Source organism: Peromyscus californicus, unplaced genomic scaffold (genome assembly GCF_007827085.1).
Source record: "Peromyscus californicus insignis strain IS unplaced genomic scaffold, ASM782708v3 Scaffold_17__1_contigs__length_78620276, whole genome shotgun sequence".
Classification (NCBI taxonomy): domain Eukaryota; kingdom Metazoa; phylum Chordata; class Mammalia; order Rodentia; family Cricetidae; genus Peromyscus; species Peromyscus californicus.
The window spans coordinates 61,330,273-61,337,765 of NW_026294469.1; the positions used below are offsets into that span (position 1 = coordinate 61,330,273).

At 39.3% G+C, this 7,493-nt stretch overlaps 1 pseudogene; it reads left to right on the forward strand.

Moving 5' to 3' along the window:
- The first annotated feature begins 4,010 nt into the window (after nt 1–4,010).
- Nucleotides 4,011–4,980, forward strand: LOC128112381 (sodium- and chloride-dependent creatine transporter 1-like; annotated as a pseudogene).
- Nucleotides 4,981–7,493: the final 2,513 nt, after the last annotated feature.

The window sequence follows — 7,493 nt, forward strand, 5'->3', positions numbered from 1 at the left end:
TTAGAAAAGACTGACCTTTCCTTTCCTAGCAGCTAACAAATGCCAATTGTTCCACAGCTAGGGGTATAATTGTGTGCCCAGTTCTGCTCTCCATGCTAGGATTAGGTCTGACATGGGCTTATACAGGTTCTATTCATGCTGTCATAAATTTATATGTGCATTTCTCTGCTGCATTACAAGATGTTTCCTTGTAATCATCTACCACCTTTGGTTCTTACAGTTTCTGCAATAATTCTTAGGAGGAGAGTGTAGTATATATGTTCCCTTTATGGGTGAGCATTCTATACTCTTATTCTCTGTACTTTGGCCAGTTATGGGTGTCTATGTTAATCATCATTTACTGCAAACAGAAGCTGCCTAGCTACCTACACAGATTAGATTCTCTCACCACAATGTCTTGCTTTGTGAGTCCCCTTAGCCATCTTAGTTTGTATATAAATGAATGGTTACTTTTATGGTTCCTTTTTTTAGTTAAAAATCCACACTGTCACCAACTTTCCTACCCCTTTTCCTCCCCTTTGTCAACCAGCTGGTTTCCATGCTACTTTTCCTTGTTTCCAAGATACCCAGTATATTCATCACACAACATCCATTATTGTCTGTTTAATGTGTTATTTTCCCTAACTTTTGCAATTCCTGCTTTACAAACATCCTACCTCCTAACAAACTCTCAGTGCCACAGAATCAGGAACTGTGGGTTAGCCCCCTGCATTATATGAACCTACATCAGTGCCCAGTGCTGAAATTCTCCCTGAGCAGATTTATGGGTAGATTAGGACATAACTAGCCATGTAGAAAGCTATAGAGTTCTGAAAATGATATCTTCTGAATATCATTAGACTATTATGGGATTTTTATACACATATTTGTAAATATTTAGGGGTTACAGTACAATTTGATTCATGTATACAGTATGTAATAATCAAATAGGAAAATTAGTTCTTCCATATTCTAAAACATTTGTCATTTATACATTATAGGAAACTTTGAACTCTCTGCTTTATTTTATAATGTATAATATATATATAATGTGTAATTTAAAATGCAATATAAATAAATTACGAAAGGCTATAGCTGTCCTACTGTGCTATTAGACCCATCTTCCAGCCTCTTTCTTTCCCCTCTCCTCTCCCTAGTGTATACTTAAAAGTCTCTATGCGTGATTTCTATCGGTAAGCTGCTTTAGTTTCTATAAATGAGTGGAACACATGGATTTGCCTTTCTGTGCCTGGCTTACTCACTTCATCTGATATCTTCCAGTACTATACATATTTTCACAAATGACATTCTTTTTATGCCTGAATAGCATCCATTGTGAGTGTATGTGTGAGTGTGTGTGTGTGTGTGTGTGTGTGTGTGTGTGTGTGTATGTGTGTGTGTGTGACATTATTTTCATGTACTCAACTGTTGATGGACACCCTGGTTGATCCCATATCATGCCTCTGATGAATTGTGCTGAAATAAACATAAGCATGTACTCACCTCTGAGATATAATAGCTTTATTTCTATAGAACATATACTGAGTGGTGGGAATCACATGGAATTTTGAAGTCTCTTTGTATTACTTCTCCCTTGTATCTTTTACTGTCATGTAATCAATTCTTGACCCTGATCATTATGGCTGTTTCTACCAGTGTTCCCAACAGAGTCACCATTCCAACTTTATTCTATTCTGCTGTGAGATTGGAAACTCCAGAAAATAAAGGGTTTGTCAAAGATAGGCACTGATTTAGTACTTGAAAAACACTTTGGGGGAAAAGGCTATGATCTTCAAGGCATGTAATTTTTGTTTGTTGTGCTGGTCTCTAAGGAACCCTTTCATTTCTCACACAGTGTTCAGTTAGTCTCTAGACAGTTGCAATCCGAAAAGAAAGGTTATCACATTCATGTCTATGCTGGTTAGGACACTAATGATTTTACATCATCAGTGGGAGCGCTATCTAAATTCCATGACAAACTCATAAGTACTCCATATATGTTGTTTTTCTGTTCTTCAAGTACCCAGCACTTATCTGTAATTACTTCACACCACCATTTCTTCTTGTTCACAGCTGGATAGTCATATGGCAACCAATGTAAAATATGCAAATGCCATATCCAGTCCATGGAAATTGTAGCTCAGATTTTGAATTGTGATCTTTTCCTAAGCTGATGACATTTGGTATCATACTCTCTAGTATGACAGTCAATCAATTAGCTAATAGTCACAAGGTTAAAGGTCTGGGACTCTACAGTACATTGTGTCACTATACATCTATGGGTTACAAATATTAAATGCATCTTTGATAGGGTACGTTAACTTGTAATATGTTTATTGGGATGAAATGCCACCATAATCAAGGGGCATTTGCATAATGAAAATGTACTGATGTCCCATGTCTTACTTCTCTTGCTTTGTCTATCTTTATTTTCTTTTATCTTAAGGTGAAACAAATGCCTAAGACACAAGATTTTGGAAGCAAATCCACCTCTACTTTAGCTACAGTTTTGCATTTAACTAACTGCGTAGGCATTGGCTGGGGAGAAAGAATCTCTCTTTTTTATTGTGCAACTCTTATTGTTTTAATATTTTTTATTCATTTTTATATACCAACAACAGATCCCCCTCCCATCCCTCCTCCTACTCCCTCCTAACCTTCTTCCCCCACCCTTCATCCCCTCCTCCAACAGGGTAAGTTTTCCCATGAGGGGGACAGTAAGCCTGGTACATTCAGTTGAGGCAGGACCAAGCCCCTCCCCGATTTATCAGGGATAAACAAGGTGGAGATCTCAATGAGTAAACTGGGCATGAAGGGAGGCAACAGAGGGTACAGGATTGGGGATGAGAACATGAGGGAACAGGATGGTCAAACTGGGGGAGAGATGGAGTGGGAGAGCAATGAACAAGATAGAGAGAGACATTATAGGGTTAGGGAGAAATCTAGTGCAAGGGAAATTCCCAGGATCCACAAGGACGACTCCAGATTAGACTACTAGCAACAGTGATGAAGGTGCTTGAACTGGCCTACCCTGGTAATCAAATTGGTGGATACCCTAACTGTCATCATAGAGCCTTTATCCAGTAACTGATGGAAGCAGATGCAGAGATCCACAACCATGCACCAGGCTGAGCTCCAGGAGTCCAGTTGAAGAGAGGAAAGAGAAAGAATCTCTTAATGTTTTTTGAGTCCCAACCTCCTCAACTATAGAAATAGATATTTTAATACTGAAAATTTCAGGTTTTATGTGACAACCAAATGTTTAAATACATTAGAAAATATTTCACAAACTGTGAAGAACTCTCAACAGTTGTGTTAGAACTGGAGGAGAGGATAGATGTGTGGGGAATATGAGGGAATCAGAAAATTTGTAGCATAGACTCAAGGAGGAGACAATCCATTTAAAGAAACAAGATTTTTATGTGAGAAACAATTAGTGAACACTACCAAATATAAAACAGATAATCAATGAAGAACTCATGTGGTACAGAATAGTAACTGCTTTAGGACTTAAGATAAGGCAGCTATATGAAGCAAATAAATTAAAAAGTGTCTTAGAAACAAACTACTTTGTGATGTATTGTGTCCCCCAATATTGTGCACCCTAATAAAGGGTATCTGAGGATCAGAGGAAAAAGCCAGCCATTATAGTAAACATAGAAGTCAGGCAATGGTGGCACACACCTTTAATCCTAAGACTTGAGATCTCATATTTTTGCTTAGGAAGGACACACACCTTTAATCCCAGGAAGTGATGGCAGGAAGCAGAAAGGTATATAAGGCATGTGGACCAGGAACTAGAAGCATTTTAGCAGCAGTTCAGCTAAGATACTTTTGGGTGAGGACTCAAGAGGTTTTCAGTCTGAGTAAACAGGAACTCACTCTCTTTGGCAAAGGATTTCATAAAGGTAAGAATGTGGCACTTGAGGGGTAGGTGCAGCCAGAGAGAGCCCTTTGCCCGCCAGCCACCCTGGAGGCACTCCGATCCCTGTTCCAGCCTCATAACCGCCAGCCTCACAGCCCCAGGGACCATGGCAAAGAAGGGCTCCGAGAACGGTGTCTATCACATGTCTGACGACCAAAAGAAGGGTCCTCTCAACGTACCTGGGCCGGATGGTGCCCTAGCCAAGTGCGATGGCCCCCCGGGACTTGGGGCGCCTCAAAAGACAGGGACACTCCAGATGGACTTCGCTACGGGCCTGGGTAACATGTGGTGCTTCCCCTTCCTATGCTACAAGAACGGCGGAGGTGTGTTCCTTGTTCCCTATGTCCTGATCGCCCTGGTTGGAGGAATCCCCATTTTCTTTCTGGAAATCTCACTGGGCCAATTCATGAAGGCCGGCAGCATCAATGTCTGGAACATCTGTCCCCTATTCAAAGGCCTGGCCTATGCCTCCATGGTGATGTCTTCTACTGCAACACCTACCTCATCCTGGTGCTGGCCTGGGGCTCTAATACCTGGTCAAGTCATTCACCACCACTTTGCAATGGGCCACATATGACCACACCTGGAACACTCCTGACTGTGTGGAGATCTTTCTCTGTGAAGACTGTGCCAATGCCAGCCTGGCCAACCTCACATGTGACCAGCTTGCTGATGTCAGGTTCCCTGTCATAGAGTTCTGGAAGAATGTAGTCTTGAGGCTCTCTGCAGGACTGGATGTGCCAGGGGCCCTCAATTGGAAGGTGACCCTATGTCTGCTGGCCTGCTGGGTACTGGTCTACTTCTGTGTATGGAAGGGGGTCAAGTCAACAGGAAAGATCATGTACTTCACTGCTACATTCCCCTATGTGGTCCTCATTGTCCTGCTAGCCTGAGGAGTGCTGCTTTCTGGAGCCCTGGATGGTATAATCTACTATCTCAAGCCTGACTGGTCAAAGCTGGGGTCTCCTCAGGTATGGATAGGTGCCGGGATACAGGTTTTCTTCCCTTACGTCATCGGCCTGGGGGCCTTCACAGCCCTAGGCAGCTACAATCGCTTCAATAATAAGTGGTTATAAGTTGTTGTTGTTAATGGTTAGGAAAAAGGCTAAAGAAAGGAAATTAGATTTAGAATTCTTGTTTTAAAAAAAGAGGATATAGATAAGAGGTAGATTATTGAATCTACTCTGAAAAAAAAAAGATATAGAAATGATGGATAAATGGTAGATTATTGAATCTACTCTGAAAAGAAAAAAGAGGGAATATAAATATGACATAGATAAAAAGGTAGATTATTAAATCTACTAAGGCAACTACTAGTTTTAAATGTTTTACATTGGATTGGATTTTTGTGTATTGTATACAAATTATGTATATTGCTACAAATTTCGGATTGATTCATATAGATATAAGATAAAAAGGTAGATTATTGAATCTACTTTTAGAAGACAACTAATTTTAAATATTTTTACATTGGATTGGAATTCTGTATATTGTATACAATTTTTGTATATTACTACAAATTTGAGATTGATTTTGTTAGAATATATTGTACATATATTTCTAATCTTGTTCAAGGTATTGTACCTATACAGTTCATTTAACAATGTAATCCAATTTGCTAATCCTTGAAGGTTATTACCAACTATTTAGGATATAAAGAAATGAAAGTTAGTAGTTATTCATTACAATCAAATTTGTGGTCATGTTAGATATGTTTTCAAGGTCAAGCAAAAATATATTTTAGATAGATGTTTTAATAATACAGAATTTTTTCTTTTTGTATGACTATGAGACATGTCTGCTCCTGGCAACACCAATCTACTTCAGAGAAAATGATGGACCTTGAAGAAACTCCACATGGAGTTTACTTTCACTGTGGCAAAAGTTAGCCACTGGACATGAAAGTGCCCTCACATCAACTGCTGACAGTATGCTGTCCAAAATGGACAAGCAAGATACAAAACAAAGGACTGCCGATCCTTGCCACGACAAGGTAGGAAGGCTCTTTAGAAAATTCTGCTTCACAAATGAGTATGTCAGATATGCTAAGCCTGTAGGCCGAAGATGGGTGCCCCAATGTTTCAGAGAAACCTCAGGTGACTGTCCAGGCAGCTAGCTGTTTCTGTCATAACTCATATTTTTTTGGAAGTTGCTTGTTTGCACCTCCTGTTTTACTAGGTAATACTATTTGGGTCTATGAGGGAGTTGAAGATTAGATAAAGTTTCCTGGTATGGTGAAGGTATGGCCACATTTTACAGCTGTTCTTGGTGAGCAGCATACAATATCATACATAAAAGTCTAGATGTAACTTTTAGTAATATGAGCATTCAGATTTCAGAGAGATAAGTCCATAGGACAGTTCATTTAAATTCAGCAATCCTTACTCAAAGCAAAGTACTACATTAGCAGCTGAAAATACCAACATGGAAGCTTGTCTCTCTCCAAAAGAGATTTGTTAACTGTAAGAAGTGAAGAAGAAAATAAAAGAAAAATTGGAAAATAGTCGGGGGGTTCTAATACAATATATTTGGCCCTTCAATAGATGCCAATATCAGAAGCAAGGGGATATTAACTCATCTACATTTTAAATTTTTATCCCAGTCTGATAAGGAGTGGAGTTGATGAAATGCTTCAAAGAAACATAGTGCTTGAACTTTAAAATGAAAAGATGGTCTAGAAAACTAAACTGTTAGACACATGGTGACACATGGTAAGGAACTAAACCACTGTGTTTTCTTCACATTGGAAAATTAAGGTATTCTTTTCTTTCCCTCCTAAGTTTTAATCAATGGAGAATGAATCAATGAGAAATAAGACACAAGCAATAGAGAGATGAATTAAAATGACATCACTATAATCAGGCAGGCTTATTAAACAATGTAACTTTATACAGTGCCAAAGTTGGCTTTCTGTTGGAGTGATGTCTTACATTCTATGAGAAAAATAAATTAAGTAGGTAACTGGAAGAGACCATTCCATCTATTTCCTCCTGAGTTCTAGGGTGCAGTGCATGTGTCAGAAATGTCTGTTAAGTACGTGAATGTCAGCCATCATTTTGTACACTTAGCTTTCTATAATGGAAAGATGGTCATGCACTCTCATGAGCAGCCACGAAGGTGACATCCTAGTTTAAAGGAACACATGCCAAGATGTGGTTCTACAGGAGCTGTCAGTCATCCAAGAAAAGTACTCAGTCTCTGCCTTAAGGTGGTCCTTTCTGAAATGATTCGAGTTTCTGTCTTTGGTCTTGTTTCTCTTTGGCAGTACCAGCACCCGTTGACTCTGACAGCATTCATAGTCCTCACATCTCTTTAGTACTGTGACTTTGAAGAAAGTCTTCCTCATTCCATTTATGTTGCCCTTCTTCCTTTCATTCTGACATCCCCTCTGCTATCTTTTCTTTCTCCATTCCACTCTTGCTTCCTCTCTCTCCCTCTCTGTTTTTTTTATCCTTTAGGCCATTGTTCATTTTGTGTGTTCAGTGTACCAGAAAAAGGCCTGCTGTTCACATAAGTATCATTTTGACATGATCCTACCCATAGTCTCACATATCATGTAAGTTGAAAGGAAATGATAATATGTTTTAAT